The 10,827-nt window shown below is 40.6% G+C and overlaps 1 long non-coding RNA gene across 1 annotated transcript; it reads right to left on the reverse strand.

Moving 5' to 3' along the window:
- Positions 1–1,611: 1,611 nt before the first annotated feature.
- LOC106725529 lies at positions 1,612–3,268 on the reverse strand. The gene is made up of 2 exons (XR_001361409.1): positions 2,197–3,268; positions 1,612–2,015 (listed from the first exon to the last, which is right to left on the reverse strand). It is a non-coding gene; the product is annotated as an uncharacterized LOC106725529 (long non-coding RNA).
- Between the last annotated feature and the right edge of the window lie 7,559 nt (positions 3,269–10,827).

Below are 10,827 nucleotides of genomic sequence, written 5' to 3' on the forward strand. Positions count from 1 at the left end.
CTGGGTGCAGTTTGAGGCTAATGTGTCCTGCAGGCACACACAGTGCACAGAGGTCAGGCTGGCACTTGTCCTATAGTTCAAGCCAATATCAGATAACAGCAGGCTTTAAAAATATACAGAAAAAAATCATCTCATTCATATGGCATAGCAAAGAATTGAGGCTCAACCATGTGCTTGTTCAACTGCCTGAGCAGATTCAAAGTTTTAGAGAAAAATGCAAGGCCAAATAATAACCCGGTCTTGTGGCACTTCTCGTCTAATTTCATAACAAAGTGGAATGGAATTTATCTGATCAAAAATATTACTGAACTGTAAATTTAAAAAAAGATGAATGTGAGTTTTATTTTAAATATCAATATTTACAATAAGAAATTACATTCTCAGTAAATATTTAAATTCATGATAAAACATTTAGGATGCCAATTTAAAATTAGGAAGGTGCATAGTGTTTCAAATTCTCTTGGAGAGACACAAATTTTTAAAAAATATATATTTTTTATTGATTTCAGAGAGGAAGGGAGAGGAGGGAGAAAGAAACATCAATGATGAGAGAGAACCATCCATCGGCTGCTTCCTATATGCCCCACAGTGGGGATTGAGCCTGCAACCCTGGCATGTGCCCCAACCAGGAATCGAACCATGATCTTCTGGTTCATAGGTTGACGCTCAACCACTGAGTCACGCCAGCTGGGCGAGACACAAATTTTTTAAGGATCACTGTTCTAACCTATGAATACGGTAATTCTAACCATTTCTGCCTCTGCTGGGGACTTTGAGCCCTTAAAGCAGGTGTGGGGAATGTCCAGCCGATGGGCCATATGAGATTCTCAAAATCATTTGGTCTGGCCTTGCCAAGATATTAGGGGTAAGTTAAGTAAATGTTTGACCAATATAGCAGGCTAATTTTTTTTTTTAAGCAGGCTAATTTTTAAGTTGATAATTTTTTATGGCCTACGGATGATGTTATAAATATCCAAATGGCCCTTGGCAGAAAAGATGTTCCCCACCCCTGTTTCAAATGGAAGGGATAATTGGTGGGGAAGGTGAGACTGGGGGGAGGCTGGGCAGAATCAGACCAGAGATGAGTATCTCTGCTTGTGATGTAGCCACATGATTATCCTCTCCTGGTGGCTAGGCCTGGTGCTGGTCTGTCCTTTATTACAACTCACCTCAAGGTCAACAGAGGATGAGGGAGTTTATGAAGCTCCATGGCCTTCAATTTCCAACTGAATCACACCCACATGACTAGAGCATCTCAGTTCTGCATCATGACTGAGAAAGACAGAACCTCCTGGGGACATCTTTACTTTCTCCCTTTTCCCTTCTCCACTGCCTTTAAGCTTCTTAGAGTGTACATGGGCAGTGCTATGTTCTGCTGATTTCACTCACATTTAAATTGAGTGTTGAGTACTAAGTAAAGAAATTGTTAAATTGTTCCTCTACAGCTGGGGAATCTGGTGGAAGGATATCTTCCCACCCTTGGAAGCTGCACATACATTTTCTCCTCAGGTGGATGTGGGGGAACCCGGGATTAGCTTTGCAGCAAAGATTCTGAGCTTCTGTTATTTCACTCTCTCATTTTGAGAGACAATCTCAAACACTAATGCAACACAATTTCTGGCAGAGAGCCTATTTTTATTTTTGGAGGGGTTTCTTACACCTTGTTGATTTTAATAACCACCATTAAACCACCATTCCACATTAGTGTCTGAGTAAGTCCCTATGCAGTTGGCCATTTCTCAGCAGCCAGGACTTAGATGCAGCAGATTGTCTGAGGTCTCTGAAGCTTGCTCTGCAGGTACTGTTTGCAGGGATCTTATCTTCAAGTGGTGTCTTTTTATAGGGTACGCTGGGCTTGGCCTGGCTGCTTATGGCTCAGTCTACCGTGATGACTGAAATTTGTTGGCCCTTCTCCCTCTCTTCCGCCTTCTTGAAGTAGTTGTAACTTTAGGAGAGTATTTTTTTCTTGAGGTCATGTGAAATGGTCTTTTTATCTTCTTGTATATCTTCAGAACCTGGTAAGGCAACAAGGTCAGCCTAGAGGGCTTTGGGTTGGAAAAAGAAAAGGGGGAAGGGAGGGAGGGGGGAACTAAGGAGGAGGTTTGTGCCAGGCAGAGGCAGGATTATCTGGGAAGGGTGGCAGGTAGAGGATATAAATGGGGGGAAAAAAGAAGAGCTTGGGTAGGGTCATCTGACCTTGTTATTGCGTCTTGATTTAGGTTGAGAGGGGGTCTTCTTCTTCTTCCACCGCTTGGTGCTTGTGGATTGTTGCTCCCGTGATTTCTTGGTCACTTTTGCCATGTTTAAGCTCTCAATTGTTTACCCCAAGGGTCCTGTCCTCTGTATATATACCCCTCCCCAGGGCAATGAGGAGTCACACCCCTTCAGCTTTGTTTTGTCATCAGGGCACTTCCCACAGCCAATGGTGGCTATGGGGAGCTCAGACATCACAAAGGATCACTCCTGAGGGGGGAGGGGATGCTAGGGAGGCCAAGATGCTCTGATTGGAAAAAAGTACCCACTAAAGAGCCTTCCCATACTGACCTTCCACCCTTCTTCCTCTCCCCATGATCAATTCTAATTGTGCACATGGCAGAGAGGGGTGTTTGCTCCAAGCCATTCCCCATGGTTCAATCTTATCTCCTACCATTCACTGTTACCTAATATTATGGCTATCTTATCTAACATCAGCAAGATACAGGTATGGCAGCCTGATCTGAAAAACCTAGGAATTAGAGAATTAGGGGAAAGTGTTTGAGGCATGGTGCCCTTATTGTAAGTTCAGACAAGAAGGCTTTGAAATATAACTCAGGGCAAGGTGGGCATGTACTGGTATGTGTGTATGTGTAATAGGGTTACTCATTCACAAGAAATAGGATTAAAGATATGAAATAAGATAAAATTTAGGTATATATATGTTTAGAGATATCATATCTCACTATCTTTTGGGGATCACATGGGAATTTTTGGAAGAAAATTTCAAAGTGACAAATTTTAACTTCAAATTTTGGAGACAGAAGACAAGCAGAGATCAGAAGTAGAAGCTCATTTCCAGATGAGAGCTCACTTTTCTCCCCATCTGTACCTGTCCCTCTACAAACAGTGATAAAGACAAACCTATGGAAACAGAAAGTAGATTAATGATTGACCTGGGCTGGCAGAAGACAAGGGGAAATAGAGACTGCTAATGGATATGTGGTTTCTTTCTGGGGTGATGAAAATGTTCTTAAAATTAGATTGTGGTGTTGCGCAACTTTGTAAATATACTAAAAACCACTGCATTATTAAAAAAAAATTACTGGAGCCCGGCTGGTGTGGCTCAGTTGATTGAGCATTGTCCCATGAATCAGGTGGTCATGGTTTGATTCCTCATCAGAGCACATGCCAGATTGTGGCTCGATCCCCAGTAGGAGGTCTGCAGGAGGCCGCAGATTGATGTTTCTCTTTCATCGATGTTTCTATCTCTCCTCCCTTTCCTTTCCTCTCTCTGAAACCAATAAAAACATATTTTAAAAAAATAACTGAAAACATTACTGGAGTATGATTCAGTTATATTTAAAATATGATTGTAGCTACATAGAGAGCAGAAACCAGGCAAGGCTAAAATTGTACACCTCGAATGGAAGCCTGAGGCTATAAAATTTGTAAGACACAAGAAGGGATCAAATGAACTAGCCCAGTGATGGCGAACCTATGACAGGCGTGTCAGAGGTGACACACGAACTCATTTTTTGGGTTGAGTTTTCTTTGTTAAATGGCATTTAAATATATAAAATAAATATCAAAAATATAAATCTTTGTTTTACTATGGTTGCAGATATCAAAAAATTTCTATATGTGACACGGCACCAGAGTTAAGTTAGGGTTTTTCAAAATGCTGACACGCCAAGCTCAAAAGGTTTGCCATCACTGAAGCCTTTACTTTTTCTGAGGGGACAGGTGGCTTTGCCTCCTTTTGTCACTCCCATTGTGCTGTAAGTTAAAAAATAAAATAAAGGAGATAAGACTGAATAGACAGTGTAATTGCAATGTATTTAAAAAAAACTATGATAACATTAGGATTCAATGAAAATATACCAAAATATTATTGATTATTTCTACCTTGCTACAATTTCTTTACTACACTTTATTTATTGAATGAATATTAAATAAATGTGCAAATAAATAGATAAATGGATTTTTGTTATTGTGGTACAATTATAGATTTTTACTTTTCTGTTTTCCAAATTTCTTTAATATGTTTGTACAACTGACTCTAGGTGTTATATCACTGTTTCCGGTTCAAGTTGGCTGACCAACAGTGCATATTTATCTCTTCTTCCCCAAGGAGCTCATTATGATGATAAAGGAATTTATTTTCAAAAAGGTATAAAACTCAAACATGAAGAGAATGGCAGAGAGCAGTCCATGGCTGAGAGATTATACTTCTGGATTACAGAACTGGTGCTGGAATAGGTACTGAACAAAGAGGACAGGGGACAGTGCAGTACAGAATATGCAGAGAGGGAGAATAAGGCCAAAGGGACAGCCACCCCTTTCTGTAGAACCTGGGAGTATCTCAGGAATGGGAAACACCAGGTCATACCAAGAGCAAGGTATTGAGAGGATGGGTATCCTAGAATTCAAGGGAAAAATCTTGACACTATTTTACCAGTTATGTAAATGGTTTAGGAATGAGGGTGGAGGAGGGAATAGGAGTGTCATCTGACTTTTAATTATTTGGTTATTATTATTATTATTCCAGCACAGGCCTGCCCATATGGAAGCTGGGATTCCTTTATGATCTAGGAGAATAATTGTGGCAGTTATGCGGGCGCAGACTGAGTTGCCTCATTAAAAAGGATGCAGTGACTGGCAAATCTTAAAACAAAACCTTGCCTTCACTTGGGGCACATTGCTGTTTCACTTTCTCTTGAAACAGATAAAAAGTAGCCCAGGCAGCCTGGCTGTCATGGCTCAGTGGTTGAGCATCGACCTAAGAACCAAGAGGTCACGGTTCAATTCCTGGTCAAAGCACATGCCAGGGTTTTGGGCTCCAATCCCAGTCGGGGGCATGCAGGAGGCAACTGATCAATGATTCTCTCTCATTATTGATGTTTCTCTCTTTCCTCTTTCTTTCCAATCTGATATCCATTAAAAAATATATAAATATTTTTAAAAAGTAGCCAGGCTAGCCATTCCAAATTAAATTAAATCTTAAAATTCCAACAAAAAGATTGGTCTTATTTGCTGAGGTTCTAGTAAAATGGTTTACAATGATCGGGAATCAGAAGGGGAAAATGTTAGGTTAAGTGAAAGAAATAACTTCCTAACAACTAGGGGAGGGGTGGGCAACCCCGGCACACGTGCCAAACATGGCACTCCAGTAACTTTTGCTGGCATGCAAAACCCTCTTCCATTTACAATTTTTTTCTTAATATCAACTTTTTTATTTTTCAGATAAATTCAGTGTAGGTGCATCTTAGATAAATAAATAATTTTACATAACAAGTTATCATAAAGACCATAGACATGGCTGACTTTGAAATGCAGTTGATTGAATTTCAGAGTAGCTCAATTTGGAAGCAGAAATTTATTGACCTTAGAGTTAACTTGGAAAACATTGAAAAAAAGCAATTAGAGACAGGAGTACCAGAGAGAAGTGTCGAAAACAAACTATTGAGGACTTGGAATGCCATTCCAGAAAATTTTTTCTGTTTAAAAAACTTTGCAACAGCGTTACTCTCCATGTTTTCATCCACATACGCTTGTGAATCTTTGTTCTCAGTGATGAATTTTGTTAAGTCTCGTAATAGGAGTAGCCTGACGGATGAAAGTAGTAGTTCGTGCATATCTCTGAAGGTCACGAAATATAAACCTGATGTAAAATCTCTGTCATCAGTGATGCAGCAGCAAAAGTCCCACTGATAATATCAAACGGATATCAAACGGACTATCAGTGTACATGTATACATTAAAAAATAAATGTATTTTTCATCATCATATACTGTGTTTTTGTCGCTCAAATGAATTTTATTATTTCTTCAAGGTTCTTCACATACGTACACCTTAAGAGATATCAAGTAGGCGTAACATGTTCTCAAAAAATTAGGGTTGGCACGCAGAATTTTGAGCCAGAGATTTTGCTGGTTTTGGCACGCACTCACAAAAAGGTTGCCCACCCCTGAACTAGGGCAATACAAAAGTGGAACAGGCTATTCTGTGCGGTAGCAAATCAGCATTAATTGAGAACTGGTATGCTAATCAATGTTATAAAACTGTCAGCCTTGCAGATGCACACAAGTCTAGTTTTAGTATATGTTGGAAAAAAGTGTTGTCTTAATGTTCCATGAATTATCTACCGAGCAATCAACTCTTCAGCTTCCCAAACACTTCTCTGCCAGTCCCTGATTTGATCAACTCTGCTGGTCACTGCCCATAACTAAAGGCAGTCTCCATGAAAAGAAGCTATCCCCTCAGGATAGTGCCAGAGGTTTGAGAGGGGCAAGCCTTCTATAAGAATAAACATTAGTTTAATTTTTGTTTTGTTTTGTTAATCCTCACTCGAGGATACTTTTCCATTGATTTTTTTAAATTTTATTTTATTTTTTAAATATATTTTATTGATTTTTTACAGAGAGGAAGGGAGAGAGATAGAGAGTCAGAAACATCGATGAGAGAGAAACATCGATCAGCTGCCTCCCGCACATCTCCCACTGGGGATGTGCCCGCAACCAAGGTACATGCCCTTGACCAAATCGAACCTGGGACCTTTCAGTCCGCAGGTTGACGCTCTATCCACTGAGCCAAACCGGTTTCGGCCCACTGATTTTTTTTTAGAGAGTGGAAGGGAGGAGAGACAGATTGGTTTATCTGACCACAGGTTTGTTTGACTTGCACCGTTTCTTAAGAAACCTCACATTAAGAAAAAATCTAGATATTTAGCAAGTAGAAGATGGAAGACTGGAGGCAGACAGACCCAGTTAGGAAGGAAATCATTGACATAATCCAAGTTGACCTGAGGCCTGAAGGCAAGCTGCAGTGGTGATGGAGAAGAGAAACTGACTAGAAATAGTGAGTGACTAAATGTGGAGGTGAAGGAAAAAGAGAAGTCAAAAGAGTCCCAGATTTGTTGCTTGAATTGATAATGTGGATAAGCAATGCAGGAAAGTGATACATGGGAGGATGGGAATGGGTGCTATAAAGTCTGAGGTGTCTGTAGCTATACAGGTGATGACGTCCACTTGGCATCTGGACAAGAGTCAGGAATCAGGCAGAAGGTCAAGGCAGGAGAGAAAGACGGGAACTGTCAGCATTTATGATATATCAGAAGACACTGTGATGTATAATATCACACAGAAGTATGCAGAGTACAAAAAAGAGCAGTGACATAGCCCTAAGAATCCCCAATAGTTAAATGGAGAGAAGCTTATCAGCCTGGAGCAGGCAGAGGTAATGACCTGAGGGTGGGGTTTAGCAGCACAGAGATGAAGAGAATTAGAATGTGAGGAATTGAGGTGCTGGCAAATGTTTAGTACAAATTATGTACCACAGGTTCCAGGTTGGATAGGGAAGAAAGTATAGAAGGATGAATCAGTGTAGGGTTGCCAGAGTTATCAGGAAAAAAAGGAACATTCAGTTAAATTGGAATTTTAGATAAATAATACCTTCCTTTTCAGTATAAATATGGCCCAAATGTTATATGGCTCATGTTTACACAAAATTTTTTTTGTTAATCTGAAATTCAAATTTAACTGGGTGTTCTGTATCTTATCTGGCAACCATAATTAGGTGGTTGGAGTCTGGGAGCTATCTTGAGGTCAAAGGGCAAGGACATGGTGTTCAGGAGTGAGAAAGCTGAATATTCAAACACTGTATTTTAGGATTTCAGAGATGGAAGGGTAATGAAAAAGATCAAGAAGGATCCATTGGAGTTTGTGGATGAAACTGAATGGAAATGCAGGTCCAAGAACACTGAGGCCAAAATACTGGATGGCCATTACATTTAACTGATGTCAGTTAAAATGATGGCTGGAGGGTAGATGAGATAAAAATAAGCCAACTATCAAAGAAAGGAATCTAGTATTTTAATATTTTATTATTTTAAATTTTTTAATTGATTTTAGAGAGAGAGAGAGAGGGAGAGAGAGAGAGAAATATCAATGAGAGAAACATTGATCAGCTCCTTCCTGCATGGCCCCCACTAGGGATCAAGCCTGCAACCTGGGTATGTGCCCTGACTGGGAATCAAGCTAGCGACTTCTTAGTTCATGGGTTGATGTTCAATCAACTGAGTCACACCAGCCGGCCTGGCAGGAATCTAGTCTTGATAGGGAAGAGACGGTAGGCTTCTCTAAGGAAGTGAGCCTTGGCTTGCACCGATATCCAAAGGATGTGAGGTCTCACAAGCACCTCATGTTCATCAGGACATGTCAAACGGTATCCCAAACTTGTCATTCTTCCTGTGTTTCCTTGCTCAGTAAATGGTATCACTGTCCATCAAGTCATGCAAGTTAGAAATATAGGAGTTATTCATGATATCTGCTTCTGTTATGGCCATTACATAATTGCTTGTTATCCAAACCATCGTAAAAGCAGTTGGTAAAGAAAAAAGCATTCCAGGCAGAGGGAACAATATATACAATAGTTCTATGTTGAAAGATAGCATGGCCCTGACCGGTTTGGCTCAGTGGATAAAGCGTCGGCCTACGGACTGAGGAGTCCCGGGTTCGATTCCGGTCAAGGGCATGTACCTTGGTTGTGGGCACATCCCCAGTAGGGGGTGTGCAGGATGCAGCTGATCAATGTTTCTCTCTCATTGATGTTTCTAACTCTCTATCCCTCTTCCTTCCTCTCTGTAAAAAAATCAATAAAAATATATTTTAAAAAAAAGAAAAAAAGAAAGATAGCATGGTGCAATCTGCTAATTAAAGACCTTTTCCCTCTCTCTCTTTCCTCTAATTTTTCTTTCTCTTTTTTCATTCAAAAAGAAAAAAAGAAAGATAGCATGTTGCAATCTGCTAATTAAAGACCTTTTCCCTCTCTTTCCTCTAATTTTTCTTTCTCTTTTTTCATTCTTTTATTATCATTTTGCTTTTTTATTTTTATTTTTTCATTTTAAAGACCCTTTCTTTTGACATGGAAGAGGAAGGGTCTAGATCATGATGGGTCTTATAGTCATATTAAGAATTTTGTCCTTTAACCTAAGAGCAATGAAAACCATTGACAGGTTTGAAGCAGGGAAAAGTGATATGAACAGATTTAGGTTTTGAAAAGGGCATTCTGGCCCTACCTGGTTTGGCTCAATGGATAGAGCGTTGGCTTATGGACTGAAGGGTCCCAGGTTCAATTCCAGTCAAGGGCACATGCCCGGGTTTCGGACTTGATCCCCAATAGGTGGTGTGCAGGAGGCAGCCGATCAATGATTCTCTCTCATCATGGATGTTTCTTTCTCTCTCTCTCTCTCTCTCTTCCTCTCTGAAATAAAAATGTTAAAAAAAGAGCATTCTGGGTAGAATAGAGAACAGATTTGAGAAAATTAGAATACCTATAATGAGACCAGAAAAGGCTAGTATAGTCTTTCAGGTGAGAGGAGGTAGTACTTGGAATAGGGTGGCAACAGTAGACATGAAGAGAAGTGGGTGGTTTTAGTGCCAGCAGAGATGAAGCCAGTAGGAATTGGTGATGGTGGGAATTATCTCCTAGTTCAATGTTGTTAGTAATGATCTAGTTCAGTGATGGCGAACCTTTTGAGCTCGGCGTGTCAGCATTTTGAAAAACCCTAACTTAACTCTGGTGCCATGTCACATATAGAAATTTTTTGATATCTGCAACCATAGTAAAACAAAGACTTATATTTTTGATATTTATTTTATATATTTAAATGCCATTTAACAAAGAAAAATCAACCAAAAAAATGAGTTCGCGTGTCACCTCTGACACGCGTGTCATAGGTTCGCCATCACTGATCTAGTTGAAAGGGAATGGCTGAATACATGGGAGAGAAGAGATAACTGGGTATGTTTTATAATAGTGCTGCTGTTAGACCTGGGTAAGGACCCTCTTTCTACTGCAAAGGGCAAGGTGTCTATGAAATCAAAAGGTCATGCTTGCCGGAAGCCTGCACTCCTCTTTTTTATAATATATTTTCATTGATTTCAGAGAAGAAGGAAGAGCGAGAGATAGATAGAAACATAAATGAGAGAGAATCACTGATCAGCTGGTTGCCTCCTGCACACCCCCTACTGGGGATCAAGCCCACACCCTGGGCATGTGGGCATGTGCCCTTGACCGGAATTGAATCCAGGACCCTTCAGTCCACAGGCCGACACTGAGCCAAACCAGCTGGGGCACCTGCACTCCTCTTTTAGACTGGCTAGATCTGAGGGCAGACCTAGTTCTTGATTACACATCACTATTTGCAGGGGTTGAGGAGTGTGGAGATAAGCTTGGACATGTTGATTGCATTAATTTATGGCCCCTTTTGGTGTGGCAGGTGAAGAAGCTAGGAATTGGGAAGAGAAGAGGGTCAGTCCATCTCTCCAAGTCTGAAAATTTGACCTTCAGGATTATTATTTAAGCAGATTTCTCAAGGTAGCAAAGTAGAATTCTATCTAATAATAGACAAACATGGTAATTGACAGTACCTTCGCTACGCATCCATTGGCTAATCAATGCAATATGCAAATTAACTGCCAACAAAGATGGCGGCTAATTTGCATACTGCAGACAGGGCAGGACAGCGCCATCGACGCCATCTGGGCCTGCTATCTGCAACCCAGGGTGGCGGGTGTCCGTGTGCGACCCGACCTGGGGCGGCAGGGCGGGGCAGCAGCGATCAGCCAGCCC

Source organism: Myotis brandtii, unplaced genomic scaffold (genome assembly GCF_000412655.1).
Source record: "Myotis brandtii unplaced genomic scaffold, ASM41265v1 scaffold17, whole genome shotgun sequence".
In the NCBI taxonomy this organism is placed as follows: domain Eukaryota; kingdom Metazoa; phylum Chordata; class Mammalia; order Chiroptera; family Vespertilionidae; genus Myotis; species Myotis brandtii.